We start from the raw sequence: 20,437 nt of genomic DNA, 5'->3' as shown, positions 1-20,437 counted from the left end.
ATGACCAAAACTCTTCCCTCTGATTCACCTTCCCTAACCCCAACTTTGGAAGGTCCCTTTTCTGTTATCTTGCCTTCTTCTACAGCGGTAAAGGTTATGGGACTAGATTCCTGGATACAACATTCACCAATAAAATCCTGGAACCCACCACCTCCTACGGAAGTAGACCATGAAGAGAATCAAGCACAGTCCACCTACACTTGTGAGCCTAAAGAAAATTTAAAGTGGTTCAGCACTCATAGAACAGTGGTTACAATGCCAGCTTGTGTTTGAACCCAGCCTGGGCCAGCTAAACAACAATGACAACAACAAAAAATAATCTGGGCATTGTGGCAGGCACCTATAGTGCCAGCTATTTGGGAGTCTGAGGCAAGAGAATCACTTAAGCCGAAGAGTTCGAGGTTGCTATGATCTATGATGATGCCACTGCATTCTACTGAGGGTGACATAGTGAGACTCTGTCTCAAAAAAAAAAAAAAAAAGAAAAGAAAAAAAATTTTTTTAAATTTATTATTTAGAAGACAGCAAGGAAAGTGTTAATATAGTTTTCTTTTAATATCACTAACTTTGTTCTTCCAACCTGACACCACTGACACTGTAATTAAACCCTCCTCTCACGGTTCTACCCTTGCCTTTTAATGTGCTAATCAGATTAGCATGACCAAAACTCTTCCCTCCAATTCACCTTCCCTAACCCCAACTTCGGAAGGTCCCTTTTCTGTTATCTTGCCTTCTTCTACAGCTGTAAAGGTTATGGGACTAGATTCCTGGATACAACATTCACCAATAAAATCCTCGAACCCACCACCTCCTACGGAAGTAGACCATGAAGAGAATCAAGCACAGTCCACCTATACTTGTGAGCCTAAAGAAAATTTAAAGTGGTTCAGCACGGGGCGGTGCCTGTGGCTCATTGAATAGGGTGCCGGCCCCATATTCCGAGGGTGCGGGGTTCAAACCTGGCCCCAGCCAAACTGCAACAGATTTGTGTCTTCCAGAAATGTCATCAAGTAAAGATGACAGTAAAGATGGTTCCAGTCCAAGAACTGATTCTATAGTGGACCCCTGGATTGCTCTCCCTCTGGAGAAACGGTAACTGTCCCCCTATATCATTCCCTGATCAGAAGGAAGCAATCAGATTGAATCTTCATCCTTTTTCCCTAACAGCATTCAGTGCTTCTACTCAAAGAGGGAGAATTGATACAGGGCAGTGGTGCCCAAGCCGGCTGGCTGAGCGGAGGGAAGGACCTGTCACCTCCACCCTGGCAGTGTTGGTGCAGTGATAGCGGGCAGAGGAACCAGCAGGCTGGAGGGTGGGGCATCCTATGGAGGCTCCAGTAGCCAGAGGGGCCACATAACAGCCGGGGAGACACCAGCACCTTAGTGTTTCCCTCCCCTTGCACTTGCAGATGAGTAAGGAACCCCAATTTCCTGGGCCTGGCCAATTTCATGTAGGTTTCCTAGGCCTGGGAACCAAGGGGATTGTATCCATTCATTTGCTACAGAGTCCCCTACAGAGGACCCATGCAAACATATGTGTGTGTGTGTGTGTGTGTGTGTGTGTATGGACAAAGAGCCCAGAGAGAGTGTCAGAGAGACTGAGAGCTTTCAGTTTTACTCCATTCAGTAAAATATTAGCTGTGGGCTTGTCATAGATATCTTGAATCAGTTTTAGAAATGAGCCACCTATGCCTATACTCTTCAGTGTTCTAATTAGAAAAGGATGCTGGATTTCATCAAATGCTTTTTCTGCATCTATTGAGAGGATCGTGTGATCTTTATTTTTGCCTCTGTTAATATGGTGGATAATGTTTATGGACTTGTGTATGTTAAACCAGCCTTGCATCCCTGGGAGGAAGCCTACTTTATCATGATGAATGACTTTTTTGATGATAAGCTGTAATCTATTGGCTAGGATTTTGTTGAGAATTTTTGCATCTATATTCATGAGTGAGATTGGTCTGAAATTCTCCTTTTTGGTTGGGTCTTTTCCTGGTTTTGGTATCAGGGTGATGTTTGCTTCATAGAATGTGTTGGGGAAGATTCCTTCTTCCTCAATTTTTTGGAATAATTTCTGCAGTACAGGAATAAGCTCTTCCTTGAAGGTTTGATAGAATTCTGGTGTGAAGCCATCTGGACCAGGGCATTTTTTGGTTGGAAGATTTTTTATTGTTTCTTTGATCTCAGTGCTTGAAATTGGTCTGTTCAGGAGCTCTATTTCTTCCTGGCTAAGTCTAGGGAGAGGGTGTGATTTCAAATATTGATCCATTTCCTTCACATTGTCAAATTTCTGGGCATAGAGATTCTGGTAGTATTCAGAGATGATCTCTTGTATCTCTGTGGGATCAGTTGTTATTTCCCCTTTATCATTTCTGATTGAGGTTACTAGAGATTTTACTTTTCTATTTCTTGTTAGTCTGGCCAATGGTTTATATATTTTATTTATTTTTTCAAAAAACCAACTCCTTGTTTCATTAATTTTCTGAATGATCCTTTTGTTTTTAATTTCATTGATCTCTGATTTGATTTTGTTTTTTTTTAATTAATTAATTTATTTATTTATTTTGGCCGGGGCTGGGTTTGAACCCGCCACCTCTGGCATATGGGACCGGCGCCCTACTCCTTGAGCCACAGGTGCCGCCCTCTGATTTGATTTTGGATATTTCTTTTCTTCTACTGAGTTTAGGCTTAGATTGTTCTTCTTTTTCCAATTCCATAAGATGGTTTGTGAGATTATTGATGTGCTCTCTTTCTGTTTTTCGAATGTAGGCATCTAAAGCAATGAATTTTCCTCTCAAAACTGCTTTTGCAGGGTGGTGCCTGTAGCTCAAGGAGTAGGGCTCCGGTCCCATATGCTGGAGGTGGTGGGTTCAAACCCAGCCCCGGCCAAAAACCAAAAAAAAAAAACAAAAAACAAAACAAAACTGCTTTTGCAGTATCCCATAGGTTTTGGTAGCTTGTGTCTTCATTGTTGTTATGCTCAAGGAAGTTAATGATTTCCTGTTTTATTTATTCCTGCACCCATCTGTTATTTAACAGAAGATTATTTAATTTCCATGCATTTGTGTGGGGTCTAGCATTTTTGTTAGAGTTGAGTTCTACCTTTAGTGCCTTATGGTCTGAGAACATACAAGGTAAAATTTCAATTCTTTTGATTCTGTTGATATTTGTTTTGTGTCCCAGGATATGATCAATTTTAGAGAATGTTCCATGGGGTGCTGAGAAGAATTATATATATATATATATATATATATATATATATATATATATATATATATTTTTTTTTTTTTTTTTTTGGCCAGGGATGGGTTTGAATCCATCACCTCCGGCATATGGGACCAGTGCCCTACTCCTTGAGCCACAGGCGCCACCCCAAGAATTATATTCTTTATATTTGGGATGGAGTGTTCTATATGTGTCTATCAAGCACAGTTGTTTTAGGGTCTCATTTAAATCTCTTATATGTTTGTTTAATTTCTGTTTAGAGGATCCGTCCAGCTCCGTAAAAGGAGTGTTAAAGTCCCCTGTCATTATGGTATTATCAGATATCATATTGCTCAGACTGAGTAAGGTCTGTTTCAAGAATCTGGGAGCATTTAAAGTAGGTGCATAAATATTTAGAATTGAAATGTCTTCTTGTTGTATTTTTCCCTTGACCAATATAAAGTGACCATCTTTGTCTTTTTTGACTTTAGTTGCTTTAAATCCACATGAATCTGAAAATAAGATTGCAACACCTCTTTTCTTCTGAATTCCATTTGCCTGAAAAATTGTCTTCCAACCCTTGACTCGGAGCTTTAATTTGTCTTTTGAAGCCAGGTGTGTTTCTTGTAGACAGCAAATGGATGGCTTGTGTTTTTTAATCCAGTCAGCCAATCTATGTCTCTTCAGTGGGGAATTCAAGCCATTAACATTTATTGAGATAATTGATAAGTGTGCTAGTATTCTATTCATCTTATTTTTTTTTTTTTGGTTTTTGGCCGGGGCTGGGTTTGAACCCACCACCTCCGGCATATGGGACTGGCGCCCTACTCCTTGAGCCACAGGCGCCGCCCTCTATTCATCTTATTTTGTGAGAGTCCATTGCTTAGTTTTATCTTTTGCATCAGTGTGGAGGTTAGGTTCTGTCCTTTAATTTCTGAGTTCTTACTTTGCTGCTGATCCATTGTGGTGGTCAGTGTGCAGAGAGGTTGAAGTATTTCCTGTAGAGCTGATTTTGTTGTGGCGAATTTCCTCAATGTTTGTATATCGTAAATGATTTGATTTCTCTGTCAATTTTTAAGCTTAGCTTAGCAGGGTATAGAATTCTGGGCTGGAAATTGTTCTGTTTAAGTAGATTAAAGGTAGACAACCATTGTCTTCTTGCTTGGAATGTTTCATTAGAGAAGTCTGCAGTCACTCTGATGGATTTGCCCCTGTAGGTCAACTGGTGCTTACTCCTGGCAGCTTGCAGAATCTTTTTTTTTTGTCTTGACTTTGGACAGGTTCATCACAATGTGTCTTGGAGAAGCTCGGTTAGAGTTGAGGCAACCTGGGGTCTGATATGCCTCAGAGAGCAGTGTGTCAGAATCTTTGGTGATATTTGGGAAATTTTCTTTTATAATATTCTCTAGTATGGCTTCCATTCCTCTGGGGCATTCTTCTTCCCCTCCTGGTATTCCTATAACTCGTATGTTGGAATGCTTCATAAAGTCCCCTAATTCTGACAGTGAACGTTCTGCTTTCTCTCTTCTTTTCTGCCTCTTTTACTATCTGAGTTATCTCAAGAACTTTGTCTTCTACCTCTGAAATTCTTTCTTCTGCATGGTCTAACCTGTTGCTGACACTTTCCATTGCATCTTTAAGTTCCCTAATTGACTGTTTCAGTTCCTTTAGCTCTGCTATATCCTTTTTATATTCTTCATATCGTTCATCTCTTATTTGATTCTGTTTTTGGATTTCCTTTTGGTTATTTTCCACTTTATTAGCAGTTTCCTTCATTGTTTCCATCATTTCTTTCATTGTTTTCATCATGTGTATTCTAAATCCCCTTTCTGTCATTCCTAACATTTCTGTATAGGTGGAATCCTCTGCAGTAGCTACCTCATGGTCCCTTGGCGGGGTTGTTTTGGACTGGTTCTTCATGTTGCCTGGAGTGTTCTGTTGATTCTTCCTCATGAGTGATTTCTTTTATCTCTTTCCTTGCCCTAATTTTCCTTTCACTTCCTCTTGCTCATTAAGTCCTCGTGCCTGTGGACTAAGGGTTCGATGAGTCCTTTTGGTACAGGACCAGAAGGGTGAGAAGGTTGAAGAGCAAGAAAGGGATGAAAGAAAGGAGGACCAAGTGAAAAGAAAAAAAAAAAGAGAGAGAAAGGAGAGGGGGTGGGTAAAAGGAATATTGACAAAAAGAAGAGAGGCACAGAAAGAGGGAGACAGAGCAATATAGGTGTACAGTAGGGTACTTTGACACAATCTTAAGAAAAACCCACCTTCTGGGGGTGCCCAGTTTGGTGGTTCCCTTTAGGTCAGCAGCTCTTTGCTAACCTGATCAGACACAGTACCCCACCTCCACCAAGTAGAGAAGAAAGACAAAAATGCTATAAATCAAACCAAAACAAGCAAACAGAAAACTGTACGGGATAAAATTGGGTGAAAAACCAAATAATAGCAGTAGAAATACTAGCAAAAATGAAGTTCTAGTTATTGAAAAAGGCAGCAATGGGAAATTATAATTAAACTAGAAAAATTGAGAAAGAAAAAAGATCTGTACAGAAAAGGTTGAAATTAAAAAACAAAACAACATTAACAACATCAAAATAAACAAAAAAAGAACCAAACAAAAAACAAAAACAAAACACAACCAAAAACAAAGCAGTATGTATATGTTGTTGGATATTGTCTGGGCAACATGTGGTCTTCTGGGGTATGAGATGTTAAGCACAGTTCTGATACGACTGGAGGCTGCTGATTTCTCAAACCCCAGCAGGTAGACACCCTAAATCTCTCTTCAGCCCACTTAAAAGGCACTTTGAACTTGTAAACTTGCTGAGCAGAAGCTTTCCCAGGAAAGTGCTTGTAGCTGGAATCACTGGTGAAGTGGCTATCCACTTACCCAGTGTGCCAAAATCGGTCTCACTCTGCCCCTGGAGGGTTAGGGCTGCAAGGTGGCTCAGACCCCACCCTTAGGCTACTCAGTCGCTAGGTTACCAGCTCCCAACCGATTCTAGCTCTGCGACCCTGAGGGTGGAGCTTTCCAGGGCAGATCACTCACAATGGCTCCCTGTGGCCCACAGCCAAGCACTATTAGCTCCGTCTGGCTCAGCGGCTCAGACTGGGGCCCTAGACAACGGCCAAAGTTCTCCGCACTCCCGCTCAGGCTCTCCCCAAGGCAGTTCAACTGAGTGCCAAGTCCAAAGACACCAAAACAGTTCACAGGTAAGGCCTTTCCGTTTTGCAGTCTCGCTGCTACTGAACTTACAGTTGCGGGTGGGTTTAGACTGATTGAACACATGCTACCACTTGCCGGTTTTCCACTGTTTTAGTCCTCCTCTTGGGGTCTAGAAGTCTCTTGCTCACTCCCTGTATCCTCACAGGGGTGATGATAGGCAGATCCCACCAGCCAGAGATGCCTGGAGTCCTATCTCCCCAGACTCATGGTGCCCAGATGCAAGGAAGCTGATACTCGGCCGCCATCTTGCTCTCCTCCCTCCTCTTTTCTTTCTTTTCTTTCTTTCTTTCTGCCATGGTGTCACACCTCACAGCAACCTCAAACTCTTGGACTTAAGTGATTCTCTTGCCTCAGCCTCCCAAGTAGCTGAGACTACAGGCACCCGTCACAATACCTGGCTATTTTTTTATTTTTTGGTTGTAGTTGTCATTGTTGTTTGGCAGGCTGGGGCTGCATTCGAACCCTCCAGCTCTGGTGTATGTGGCTGGTGCCCTAGCCGCTGAGCTACAGGGGCCGAGCCCGTGATTTTGTATTCTTTTCTGTAAAATAAATCCTGTCTTACCACTGATCTGTGGTCCATGGATTCATTCTTTGAAATCACCAAAACCAAGAACTTACTGAAGATTAAATTCTGGTATCAGTTACACCTATCATGATGCCTCCTCCCCTTGAATAAATACTTTCTTACTGTGCTTAATATACAGAAACATATTGTCCCTAAAAGATCGACAGTAGTGTCTATGGAGAAGAGGCAGAAGACCAGACATCAAAATAGTAAAATGGGGCCAGCACGGTGGTTCATGCCTATAATCCCAGGTCTCTGGAAGGCAGGTAGACTGACCTCAGAAGTTTGAGACCAGTCTGAGCAACAGTGAGACTGATCTCTCTTAAAAACAAAAAACTGAGGGTAGCACCTGTGGTTCAAAGGAGTAGGGCGCTGGCCCCATATGCTGGAGGTGGTGGGTTCAAACCCAACCCCAGCCAAAAACTGCAATAAACAAATAAATAAATAATAAAAAAAATAAAAAACTGGCTCGGCGCTTATAGCTCAGTGAGTAGGGCATCAGCCACATACAATGAGGCTGGCAGGTTCAAGCCCTGCCCAGGCCTGATAAACAGCAATAACAGTGGCAACCAAAAAAAATAGCCGGGTATTGTGGCGGATGCCTATAAGCCCAGCTACTCAGGAGGCTGAGCCAAGAGAATCACTTAGAGTTTGAGGTTGCTGTGAGCTGTGATGCCATGGCACTCTACTGAGGGTGACATAGTGAGGCTCTGTCTCAAAAATACATAAATAATAAATAAATAAATAAATAAACAAACAAACTATCCAGGTGTTGTGGCAGAAGCCAGTCTTCCCAGCTACTCAGGAGAATGAGGTAAGAGGATCACTTGGCCAGAGTCTGAGGTTGCTGTGAGCTATCATGACACCACAGCACATTACCCAGGGCAATAGAGTGATGCTCTGTTTTAAAACAAACAAACAAAGAAACAAACAAAAAAGTAATGTGTTTAGTGGGGTCTTCAGAATTACAATTTGGGAGATACACATTCGGCTAGAAATCAGGTTGTGTTCCGAAGAGAGGAAGAGGAGTAAGGGGTTTTAGAAAAAAGCTCAGGACCATTACACAAGTTATCTGGAATGAATCGTCATTGATGGAGACAGCTGGCTCAGTGCACCTGCTCGGGTTCAGTGGCTGTTTCTGTTCAGGAGCTGCAGCACTAGTGAAATCCAGCTGTGCTCCAGGATGTTGTGGCCATGGTACTTTGGCACAGCTGAGTTTCAAGGCAAGTTCCTGTTTTTTTTTTTTTTTCTTGTAATATTGCAGGTTGTGCAGGCAGTCTTGATGGCATCTCACCAGAGTAAAAAGTGACACCATTTCATTTATTACATTTCACAGTGTCTGTAAGCATTTCATAGGGCCCATACCGTGGTCACTTAGCAGTCTGATGCAGCCTGGCATGGGGAATTCTAGTATTCAAGGCCACCTCAGCACAGATGTAACCTTCAGAAACTTTAAAAAAACACTGACTCTTACAGGAATACCTTAAACTCTATGAAAGAAATACATAATAACAGACTTGGACTGAATACAGGTAGAAACAAGGGAAGGATTCTGCAATCTTTGAGAACAGTCTGTATGCTAGTCCCCCAAAGACCACACTGCCAGACAAGTTGAATTAAAGAGGAGTCCTTTCATTGAAGAGCCATCTGGCAAATGCCCCAGTATCCCAACATGGGGTTTCTGAGTGCAGCTCCAAGATGTCTAAGGCTTTGACTTCTATAAGGCAAAGTATTTACAGAGGGCAGATAAACATAGTTATAAAAGCAAAAAACAGTGGTTAGGGGGAAATCACAAGAGCAATTAATAATTTTCCTTTGCAAAACAGGTACAATCAGAGAGGGACGGGGACTCGCGGGTGAGGGTCATAAAGAACATGATCATACAAAGATATAATCAGAAGGGCTACGTGGTTGGTAACTTACATTACTAACAATTTTAGCTAAAGGTATTTACAGTTACACCGGGAGGGAAAACAAGAGGAACTTGTTTTTAGAGGTAACAGAATGTGACAGAAAGGGGCTGAACAGTAAAATGGAGTCAAACTTGCTCTTTTAACATTTTCATATCATATACAAATAGCATGAAGACCACCTTACACATACACACATACCTTCTCTGTCATCTGACACCTAACTGTCCAGTCCGTGCCACCAGGCTGCTCCTGCTGTCTGTCCTGTCAGAGAGATGCCAACATACATTCTTGAGTGTCAGAAGGCATCTAAGGCTCACCCTTGGTGAGGACCACACTAGAGGGGAGAAGTCACTGCTGGGGAAGCATATCAGCTGGGACCACCTGACACCATGTTTTAACAAGCATCATGAATAATTTTTCTTTAACACTAGTGTGCCATCCCAGGCTGGGGTTAAATGGGAGACCAGAATCAGCTATTGCAGTAAGCCTCACATCCTAAGTGCTTGTCACAAAGTGAACATCTCGTCTTTGTGAACATGATTCTAGCTGGGTGAGGTGGCTCACGCCTATAATCCTAGCACTCTGGGAGGCTGAAGTGGGTGGATTGCCTGAATTTAGGAGTTCAAGACCAGCCTGAGCAACAGCAGGACCCTGTCTCTAAAATTAGCCAGGAGTTATAGTGGGCACCTGTAGTCCCAGTTACTTGGGAGGCTGAGGCAAGAGGATCACTTGAGTCCAAGAATTTGAGGCTGCTGTGAGCTATGACACCACAGCTCTGAACCCAGGGCAACACAGTGTGACTCTGTCAAAAAAAAAAAAAAGAAGTACATATGAATCTGAAGTTGGCTGTGTTGATAGTATCGTGATGATACTTGGGGACAGGTATGCAAGTCTCTGAGGTGGACGTCAGTCCAGAACCAGGAGCGGAGTGAAAATTGGTCACCATCCCAGGGTCTGCTCCCGGCTCCCTTGGCCCATTGGCATACTCCATCATGTCTCCCACCCAGTGCCTACCAAGAACGGTCCCAGAGGGTACTACAGAGTACCTGTCTTCTCTCCAGGGCCATGTACACTCCCTGGTCTCAGTGACAGACGCAAGTCTTCTTCCACAATACTCAAATCTTTTGCCCACGAGTAGAGAGGAAAGCCTCCAACTGTGACCATGGTCACTGTCAGACACTTCCTGAAATGGACCACATCCTTTGAGTATGATCTTCACCCTGGGGTGGTCACTAGGCCATTTTAAGTTTTCCAGGACTCCCTTCCTAGGATCCAAAACCATCCTCAGGCCTGGCCTGGATACATGATACTCCAGCTTCACATGGGGCTTCATTTCTGTGTTACGTGTCACTGAACTGGTGAGATTCATATGCGATCTCTCACCTTGCCATACCAAGTAGCCAGCAAAGTGGCTCAAGTCTCAGGCTCCCAGCAAACCAGCCTGGAGGCCTTGGTCAGAGTGGTCACAGACAACAGAATTGGTTTTTACTAATTGCTAGCCACCCAAGAGGTGCTGGGCTTGGCTTCATATTGATGGCTAGGTAGAACAATCAGATTCCTGTTTACAGTGTAAAACAAAACCTAAAATCTCCAAACCCAACTTGGTGCCCATAGCTCAGTGGTTAGGGCACCAGTCACATACACCAGGGCTGGCGGGTTTGTACCTAGTCCAGGCCAGCTAAACAATAATGACAACTGCAACAAAATAATAGCTGGGTGTTGTGGCAGGGGTCTGTGGTCCCAGCTACTTTGGAGGCTGAGGCAAGAAAATTGCTTAAGCCCAAGAGTTTGAGGTTACTGTGAGCTGTGATGCCACAGCACTGTACCGAGGGTGACATAGTGAAACCCTGTTTCAAAAAAAAAAAAAAAATCTCAGAACCCCCAAATTCATTGTGCCAAAGCCCAATCAAGCAACACTGCCATCATTTGCTAGAATAGATTGCTGTTTTTCTCAAATCTTCAGTCAAAGTGTTATACATTGCCTGACTCCTAAAAAAGGCACAAGACCTCATCATCTCTGGATGACTGCCCTCACAAATTACTCATACAGAAAATTCTTTGCTGACCCCTTAGCCTTTTAAGATGTCTATCCTCTCATAAACAAGGACATCATAATTGTATATTTAGATTTGTAACCTCAGCCTAACTCCTTATCCAGGACACTCAAGACTGTTAAATTTCACACTAACAGTGTCTGTTACAACCTTATCTTCCCAGGTGCGGAACAAAGACCAGATGAGATCAATCGTCCCTCCACCCTGAGACATCAGCATAATTAGCTCTTCCTTAACTCCCCCTTTTTTGAATGTTTACCTTGTCTTATGTATAGCATAGATTTACTGGGTGCTATTAAGATCTTAAGAGAATGTAACCATTTGTCTCACTACCTCATTCCTTTTCCCCTTTAAAGAAATGTGTAAACAGGGTCAGGTACAGTGGCTCACGATTGTAATCCTACCACTCTGGGAAGCTGAGGTAGGAGGATCCCTTGAGCTCAGGAGTTTAAGACCAGTCTGAGCAAGAGTAACACCCCATCTCTATAAAAAATAGAAAAATTAGCCAGACATTCTGGCAAGTGCCTGTCGTCCCAGCTACTTGGGAGGCTGAGGCAAGAGGATTACCTGAACCCAGGAGTTTGAGGCTGCTGTGAGCTAGGCTGACACCACAGCACATTAGCCTGGGCAGCAGAATGAGACTCTGTCTCAGAAAAAAGAAAAAGGGCGTGGGGGGAAGAAATGTGTAAAACCTCCTGTAATCCTCTCTGAAGATCACAGGCCACACATGTTGCCATGACTTTTGTTTTTGCTGGCATACCTGAAGGCTCTGTTTCTCAACCGGGTTGACAACGGAAATAAGTGGATGGTAGACAAAGGTGCCCTGGTCAGTAGCCTGGGAGCCTCTTCTCTTATCTGGTGTGGGATCCCTTGGTCCTTGGTTTTGGGGAAGGCTCTGGGTATTATTTATGACTTTTCTTCTGCTACCCATTATTCTAACAGCAAAGCCAGAGACTAGCCCCAAAATCCTTATGGGTGTGTACCTACAGGCACAGGTGCAAGGACACATTTGCTGATGAGGTAGAATATGACACATAGACGCCATCCTTTGAAATCAGTGGTGGGACTGAGAAGTCAGGGTTAGCACCTCTGAACACTGCTCTCTATAGACTGGCCTCGTAGGCAGAAAGTTAGTTGGCTTCTTGTGGAGTCTGTTTGGGTTATAGAAACTGGTAAAAGCGAGAAGTGAAAAGAATAAACATTCTGGAAGAATGCTGATGTGATGGAACAGGGCTAAAGTGGTATATTTTATCAAATGAACCCCAGACCAAGATCCTATCATGGGGTGGATGATACATCCTCAACCACAGAGCTGGTAAGCCAGAGGCCAGGTTTCATCTTCTGAACTCTGCTCTGGTTCTATTAAGCCCGTGTAGAGCATAGAGGTGATGGTGAGGCACACCTGATCTTGCTATCTCCATTATCCATCCTGTAAGTCCTCCACCCTTATTTGCTCAGTAAGTCCCAGAAAATCTTTTCTCACCTTTATCCTGAATTCTTGGCATGCCAGAAGTTGCCAAGACCCACCTAACATTCTTAGGAATTAGAAAATGTCTCAGATATTTTCCCAAATAAATTAAGTAGAGAAAAAGGGAAGAGAGCCTGGCCACTGGCATCAAAATAGATTACAAAGGAAAAGGAGTTAGGGTTGCTGGGTCATTGAATGAGTTGATAGAAAAAAGACTTGGCCAGGTACAGTGGCTCACGCCTGTAAGAAAAAAGACTTGGCGGGTGGCGCCTGTGGCTCAGTGAGTAGGGCGCCGGCCCCATATGCCAAGGGTGGCGGGTTCAAACCCAGCCCCGGCCAAACTGCAACAAAAAAATAGCCGGGCCTTGTGGTGGGCGCCTGTAGTTCCAGCTACTCGGGAGGCTGAGGCAAGAGAATCGCATAAGCCCAAGAGTTAGAGGTTGCTGTGAGCCGTGTGACGCCACGGCACTCTACCCGAGGGTGGTACAATGAGACTCTGTCTCTACAAAAAAAAAAAAAAGACCTGGGGCTTGGCACCTGTGGCTCAAGCAGCTAAGGCACCAGCCACATGTACCTGTTCGAATCTAGCCCGGGCTGGCCAAACAACAATGACAGCTGCAATCAAAAAAATAGCCAGGTGCTGTGGCAGGAGCCTGTAATCCCAGTACTTGGGAGGCGGAGGCAGGAGAATGGCTTGAGCCCAGGAGTTGGAGGTTGCTGTGAGCTGTGATGCCATGGCACTCTACCCAGGCTGACAGCTTGAGGCTCTACCTCAAAAAAAAAAAAAAAAAAGAAAGAAAGAAAAGGAAAAAGACTTGGCCAGGTGCAGTGGCTCATACCTGTAATCCTAGCACTCTGGGAGGCCGAGGCAGGTGGATTGCTTGAGCTCATGAGTTCGAGACCAACCTGAGCAAAAGCAAGACCCCCTGTCTCTACTAAAAATAGAAAAACTGAGGCAAGAGGATTGCTTGAGCCCAAGAGTTGGAGGCTGCCGTGAGCTATGATGGTATGGTACTCTACCCAGGGCAACGGCTTGAGACTCTGTCTCAAAAAAAAAAAAAAAAAGACTTCTAGCATGAGCAAAAGGAGACCTCTGTCTAAAAATAGCTGGCATTGTGGCAGGCATCTGTAGTCCCAGCTATTTGGGAGGCTGAAGCAAGAAAATGGCTTGGGCCTAAGAGTTTGAGGTTGCTGTGAGCTGTAATGGCATGGCATTCTACTAAGGGCAACAAAGACTTGTTACTTTCATTTCCTAGGAGGATTCGTATGAGAGGCGGTATACAATAAATCAACTACAGCATTTCCTCCTCATTAATGTGAGTTAGGTACAGAAATACTTTTACAAAGCTTTCCACCCATACAGTTACTTTAAACAACTCATGGATTAGGGGTGCTGCTCCCCACGCAAAGATGTATATGACTTTTTGACTTCCCTGAAACTTAGCTACTATTTATAATACAGCTTACTGTTGACCAGAAACCTCACTGATAAGTAAATAGTCTATTAACTCATAGTTTATATGTTGTATGTATTGTATATTGATTCTTACAATAAAGTTAAGTTAAAGAAAAGAAAATGTTTTTAAGAAAATCATCCTTGGTGTGTGTCACACTTTATGGGGGCAAGACATGATTGCAAGAGGGACTTTACCTAACAATTGCAATCAGTGTAACCTGGCTTATTGTACCCTCAATGAATCCCCAACAATAAAAAAAAAAGAAAGAAAATCATAAGGAGGGCGGCCTGTGGCTCAGTGGGTGGGGCGCCGGCCCCCCATACTGAGGGTGGCAGGTTCAAATCCGGCCCTGGCCAAACTGTAACAAAAAAATAGCCAGGCGTGTGGCGGGTGCCTGTAGTCCCTGCTACTCGGGAGGCTGAGGCAAGAGAATCGCCTAAGCCCAGGAGTTGGATGTTGCTGTGAGCTATGACGCCATAGCACTCTACCGAGGGTGATAAAAGAAAATCATAAGGAGACTCGGTGCCTGTAGCTCAAGCAACTAAGGCGCCAGCACATACACCAGAGCTAGCGTATTTCAATCCTGCCTGGGCCTGCCAAACAACAACTACAAAAAAAAAAGCTAGGCATTGTGGCAGGCGCCTGTAGTCCCAGCTGCTTGGGAGGCTTTGGCAAGAGAATCTCTTGACCCCATAAGTTGAAGGTTGCTGTGAGCTGTGATGCCATTGCACTCTACCCAGGGCGACAGCTTGAGGCAAGAAAGGAAAGGGAAAGGGAAAGGAAGAAAGAGAAAGAAAGAAAATCATAAGGACGTGAAAAGAAAACTAGCAGGGCATTCTGGCAGGTGTCTGTAGTCCCAGCGACTTGGTTGGGAGGCTGAGGATGGCTTGAGCCCAAGAGTTTGAGGTTGCTATGAGCTATGACACTATGGCACTCTGCAAAAACAGAAAGAAAAAAAAAGGAAATCATAAGGAAAGGAAAATGCTTTTATGGGACTGTACAATATTTATCAATACCATAAGTTCATATTGTTTGTTTACAAGATGAATCACGGCTGACATGGCAGCAACAGTAGCTGCAGACCATAATCTATGGCACACAACAAGCAAGTCAAGCAGTTGAAAGGTAAACAAATAAAGATGCAGCATTGACAAGCAAGTCACTTTCACCTGTGATGTCTTGACTTCTCTCTGCTTTTTGGGGGGCACTTGCAGCATCACTACTGTCATTTTGTGTGGTTCCCTTAGTGTTATTCAAGGTTTACAGGATTGTACGTTTTTCTGTGATACAAAGTCTCCAGGAGAGATAAATTGCTCATGCGGAGATAACTAGTGTTACATGATTTTTTTTTAGTTTTTGGTGCTGTGACTCGGATGCGAACCCAGATTGCTACGAGCACAACGCAGAGTACTAACCACTATATGATCACGGCCTGTTACACAACTTTTAAAGCAGATACTTGCAACACTTGACTTCTCCGTAATAACAACAGGAGGTGGCTGCAAAATTTCAGTATCCGTCTGCATTACAGTCATTTTGATGCAATTATGATTCAATTCTGCATCTTTGTTTGTTTACCTTTCTCTCAACTGCAAATGGCACCATAGACAGTCTGTGTTCTTTCTGATACATTTTCACTTTTTGTAATAGGTATGTGTATATTTATGGTCGTTAAGTGATAAAGTGGACAATATCTATATATATTTTATGCATTCACGAGATATCTTTTTATTAGTTTTTCTCTATATTTTTAACCTGTGCAGTTTGTCCAAAAAATTTCTCAATATACTGTATTTATTTCATACTAAAAAATGTTCTTTTATTTAAATTTCAACGTGGCATTCTGGGTTGTTCTGCTTTTTGCTAAATCTGGCAACCCTAACCTCAGGGACCTGGCCTCAGAAGTGGGAGCGGGGCCCAAGATAGGAAGGGGAAGTAGCCAGGACCCAGGGAAGGAGAGGGGAGGGCAGGCCCAGCCAGGAGCAGCTACCCCCACCCCCATAGGAATGAAATATTCTTTTTAGAAAATAACATGCTTGTGGGCACCTGTAATCCCAGCAACTTGGGAGGTGGAGGCAGGAGAATCGCTTGAGCCCAGGAGTTGGAGGTTGCTGTGAGCTATGATGCCACAGCACGCTACCCAGGGCAACAACTTGAGGCTCTGTCTCAAAAAAAAAAAAAAGAAGAGAAAATAACATTCTCCAGGACTTTTCTACACTGGCCTTCTGCTGTTAATAGCCATGGGGTGGGGGGAAACCAAACACAGACAGCCTCCATATACCCTGTTTCCCTGAAAATAAGACATCCTCCGAAAATAAGACCTACTTACAGGAAAGATAAGACGTCCCCTGAAAATAAGACCTAGTGCATCTTTGGGAGCACACCTTAAAATAAGACACTGTCTTATTTTTGGGGAAACAAGGTAGTTCTAAATAAAGAATAAAGTTGGCAGGTGCTAACATTGTCGAGCTGGTTTCTTTGCCAAAGGTTGTCCCCAGACTTAAGTGTGCTGATAGTCACTTGAATTTCCAGGAGGAGACTTTGTAGCAAGGTTTTCTAAAAGGGTTTGAGTCCCCTTCTGGGGACAGAACTATGAACACCATCCTGACATTACTCTGGAAGAATTTAAACATAATAATAAAGAACAAACCAACCCCTAGGGTCATCCTGGGAGGAGCCCTTCTTGAAAATCCAAGATGCCTAGGGGCTTCCCCCCCCCCCTTTTTTTTGTTCTGTTCTCTTTCCCTGGAAGGGGCTGCATTTAGTGTACACATTTGGGGCGGCCCTCACCCCCACCTCCAGTCCAGGTCAGCTCCAAGGAGCCCCGGGCTTTCGGTGCAGGGGCCCAGCCTGGCAGTGTGACCACCCCCTCCCTTCTGCTGCATGTACTACATCAGCCATAAGCACTGGTCACAGCAGAAAAACCAGTGGGGAGCCAAGGCTGCCTCTGGGCTGCACATGGCAGGAACTCAGTTTGACACATGTGGCATCCATTTGAGACCAAAGTGAAGAAAAGGGAGTCCAAGGGAGGAAAACTGACTCTTGCCTCAAGGACACAGCCTCAGGAATGGTAGGATGTACATGGTGAAGTTTCCTGGGTCCTCTGAGGGCCCTCAGATCAGGCCGTTATCCTTCCTCACTGATCCGCAAGGTCCAGGGTCTGTGGCCAGATGCACAAGGCTCTTGGCTGCCCCTGCACTATGAGGTCAAAGGTCAGAGTGAGTGGGGGCAGGGAGAAGATGCAGCCAATCCTCAGAGCAGCCTGGGCCTCATACTCGGATCTCCTCGTCTTCCTCCTCCTCCATGAAGGAGAATTCCTTGTCTGGCTGCCTGGTGAGAGCGGCCCGAGCCCTGCCTGGGCCCCGGAAGGCAGGGCTGCGTTCTTCCAGGACCCCCGAGGTGTAGCTGGACAGGGAGCTGCTGTCCCGCGGGGTGCGGCTGCCCACACTGCGGGCTGAGCCAGGGCTGGGGACGGCCGCCGCCCACCCCCCATCCTCCAGAGCACTACCTGGCCGGCCTTGCCTTCCTGCCTCGCCAAGGGAGGGGACCCTGGGGAACAGAGTCAGGGCCCTTGCTGCCATGGTAGCGGCCATCCTCCTCTGTGGGGTCCCACTCCTCCTGGTCTAGGATGCTGAGGACCCTGCCCCGCATGGAGGGCCCCTGGTGGATGTGGAAGGACATGACGGACTCCCCATGCCTCAGCCCATAGCTGGCCTTGGGCACGATGGGCAGATCTGTTAGGTCCCCAAAGGCCTGCTCGTCGAGAAGCGGGTCAGGGGAGTGGGGGCCCAGGGGCCCGTTCCCTGGCGGTATGGCCTCCCTGACATCCTCCCTGGCGGTGGCCGTCTTCACCGGGCTGGACGACGGGCTCCTGGATAGCTTGCCGGGGCCCTTCTCTGCAGCCTCCTTTTTGTTGAGCTGGGGCAGGACATGGCGTTCTTGATGAAGATGGCCGAGTCCTGCAGGGAGCCCAGCATGTCCCTCTTCTCCCCATCCCCTCTTGTCACCGACTGTGACCATTTGCTGCCCCGAAACTTCCGGGACAGGAGGCTGCATTTGGAAGACAAGGAAGAGGCCTGTTCGTCCAAGGACCCCCGTCCAACTCACCAGCCTTGCTATTGAGGAAGGCGGTGTCCCCAGAGGCGTCTCTGGCCCGGCCCACATGCATGGTGTGGCCGAAGTCACCCGGCGGGGCGCTGATCTTCTCAGCCTCGGGGTCCACCTGGGAACAGCGCTTGGAGTGCACCCAGCTGGACACCAGCTGCTTGAGGGTCCACATCTTGCCAGATGGGTGAGGAGGAGGGTCCCACCCAGGTAGCAGATGAGTCTGGGTTCAGACCTCAAGTCCAAGTCCAGTGGGTGGAGGGGGAAGTCACGAGGAGATCACAGGGCTGGGTCCCCGGAGACCCAAGGGCCAAGCTGGCGTGGCTGCTCTCCCCCCTCGGTAGGTTCCGCTTGGGCAGGGCCGGCGTTGGTCTGGCCCTGGTGCTGAGGCTTTCAGGGCTGGCAACCGCTGGGGACCTTAATATACTGTATTTACTGAAAAAAAAAAAAAAATCTATGTATAAGTGTACCCATGCAGCTCAAATTCATGCTGTTTGAGAATCAACTGCATTTTCATTTTTTTTTTTTCGTTTTTGGCGGGGGCTGGGTATGAACCTGCCACCTCCAGCATATGGGGCCAGTGCCCTACTCCTTTGAGCCACAGGCACCGCCCTGCATTTTAATTTTTGTCCTAATAAGTCATTGAAGATAGAAATACATCCCACAGCGTTGTGGCAGGTGCCTGTAGTCCCAGCTACTTCAGAGGCTGAGGCAAGAGAATCGCTTAAGCCCAGGAGTTTGAGCTGCTATGAGCTGTGACGCCATGGCACTCTACCCAGGGCGACATAGTGAGACTCTGTCTCAAAAATAAATAAATAAATTAATTAATTAATTAAATAATGAAAGAGAAATATTGCCGCACCCACAGCACCACAGCCGTAGTGAGGCGGCGCTGACCGCGTTTTAGAACGCCGGTAAGGAGGCTTGTGCTCCACAGAGCTTCGCCCCCAGCGACCCCTGCACAAACGGCATCAGAAACGGTGCTCTACGTGCCAAGTCACCCGCAGGAGCTTGAACGACCGTGGCAGCCTTTAAAATTTATTACTTTGTTTTTCTTTAGCATAGGTCTGTGTGCTCTGATACTAATCACAATGTGCTTTCTCAAGGCTGGACCCACGGCACTACAGGATAAGATAAGGCACGAGCCTGCTAGGCTCAGTGCCGCCTATAAGTCAGGCACTAAAACGTTTAAGCAATAAATACCATCACAGTAAATACCAATGATTTAGGAGTAAAACAATTTCACAACCATGAGTGAGTTAAATTTTGTACTGTTTATTTTAGGTATGCTTTTAGCTGTCATCAATTACGAACAGAGACAGAGTAATTACATTGTCAAAAATATCTAAAACAATCAGAGCTTACCTAAGCACGAAAACTGCAACCGTAAAGAAAAAATTTGTAACTTTCCCAGTAATTCAAAATGACCCTTGTGTAACCCATGACGCCCCCCTGCCTGTGAGCAGAAGTGTATAAGTACTTGCATAAGTTTCACAGTAAATTTGCAGCTGCATACACCCACCCGTGGTGTGCCAGACTGTCATTCCTGCGCGGACCTCTCAACCTTCCTCGCTTCTTCTCCCTGCTCTCCCTCGGACTGAAGCCCACCGACAGGGTGGTCCGCGGCAAAATATATCTTACAACATCTCACTATTTAAAGTGATGTCATTCTGGCTCGGTGCCTGTAGCTCAGTGAGTAGGGCACCAGCCAGGTACACCAAGGCTGGCAGGGTTGAACCCGGCCCAGGCCAGCTAAACAACAATGACAACTCCAACAACAACAAAAAAATAGCCGGGGGTTGTGGCAGGTGCCTGTAGTCCCAGCTACTTGGGAGGCTGAGGCAAGAGAATCGCTTAAGCCCTAGAGTTTGAGGTTGCTGTGAGCTGTGACGCCACAGCACTCTACCAAGGGTGAAATAGTGAGACTCTGTCTCAAAAAAAAAATACATAAATAAAGTGATGTCATTCTAATAGAATATCATTAGTTGCTACCTAGCATTGGCATCAGCCCACTGGGTTTCTTTGAGCAAACCCAGCCAGTTTAGGTGGGATTAAACCCACCTACAGATTCAGGTGTGGTGGCTGATGAGCTTAAGATAAAAGCAAGAACCAACTTCATTACCCAGAACTTGATGATTGGCTTAAGAATGTGCACATGACCAGATTTGGGCCACTGAGAGGTAATGAGATGCTGGTATATTCTGGGAAAGAGGGCGCTTCTTCTAATAGGAAAGAACACAGGACGTAGCCCTGAAGCTCTGGTCAGCTGTCTTTTGACCATAGTAGGAGGAACCCTTTGTTTGAAGCCAATTTTAGAGGATGCAAAAAAAGTTGGAAAGAAACATGGCTGAGTTGAATTATCAGGTGTCAGCCAAAGTCTGATCTATCACTGGATGTACTTTGTTAAGCAATACACTCCCATTATAGTGTAAATCAATAAATGTGGTTT

At 45.3% G+C, this 20,437-nt stretch overlaps 1 pseudogene; it reads right to left on the bottom strand.

The window, feature by feature from the left end:
* Positions 1-17,153: 17,153 nt before the first annotated feature.
* On the bottom strand, positions 17,154-18,163 carry LOC128562152 (cdc42 effector protein 4-like; annotated as a pseudogene).
* Positions 18,164-20,437: the final 2,274 nt, after the last annotated feature.

This window comes from Nycticebus coucang, chromosome 12 (assembly GCF_027406575.1).
Source record: "Nycticebus coucang isolate mNycCou1 chromosome 12, mNycCou1.pri, whole genome shotgun sequence".
NCBI lineage: Eukaryota > Metazoa > Chordata > Mammalia > Primates > Lorisidae > Nycticebus > Nycticebus coucang.
The sequence above is the reverse complement of the archived record's forward strand: the minus strand, read 5'-3'. Positions and strand labels throughout refer to the sequence as shown.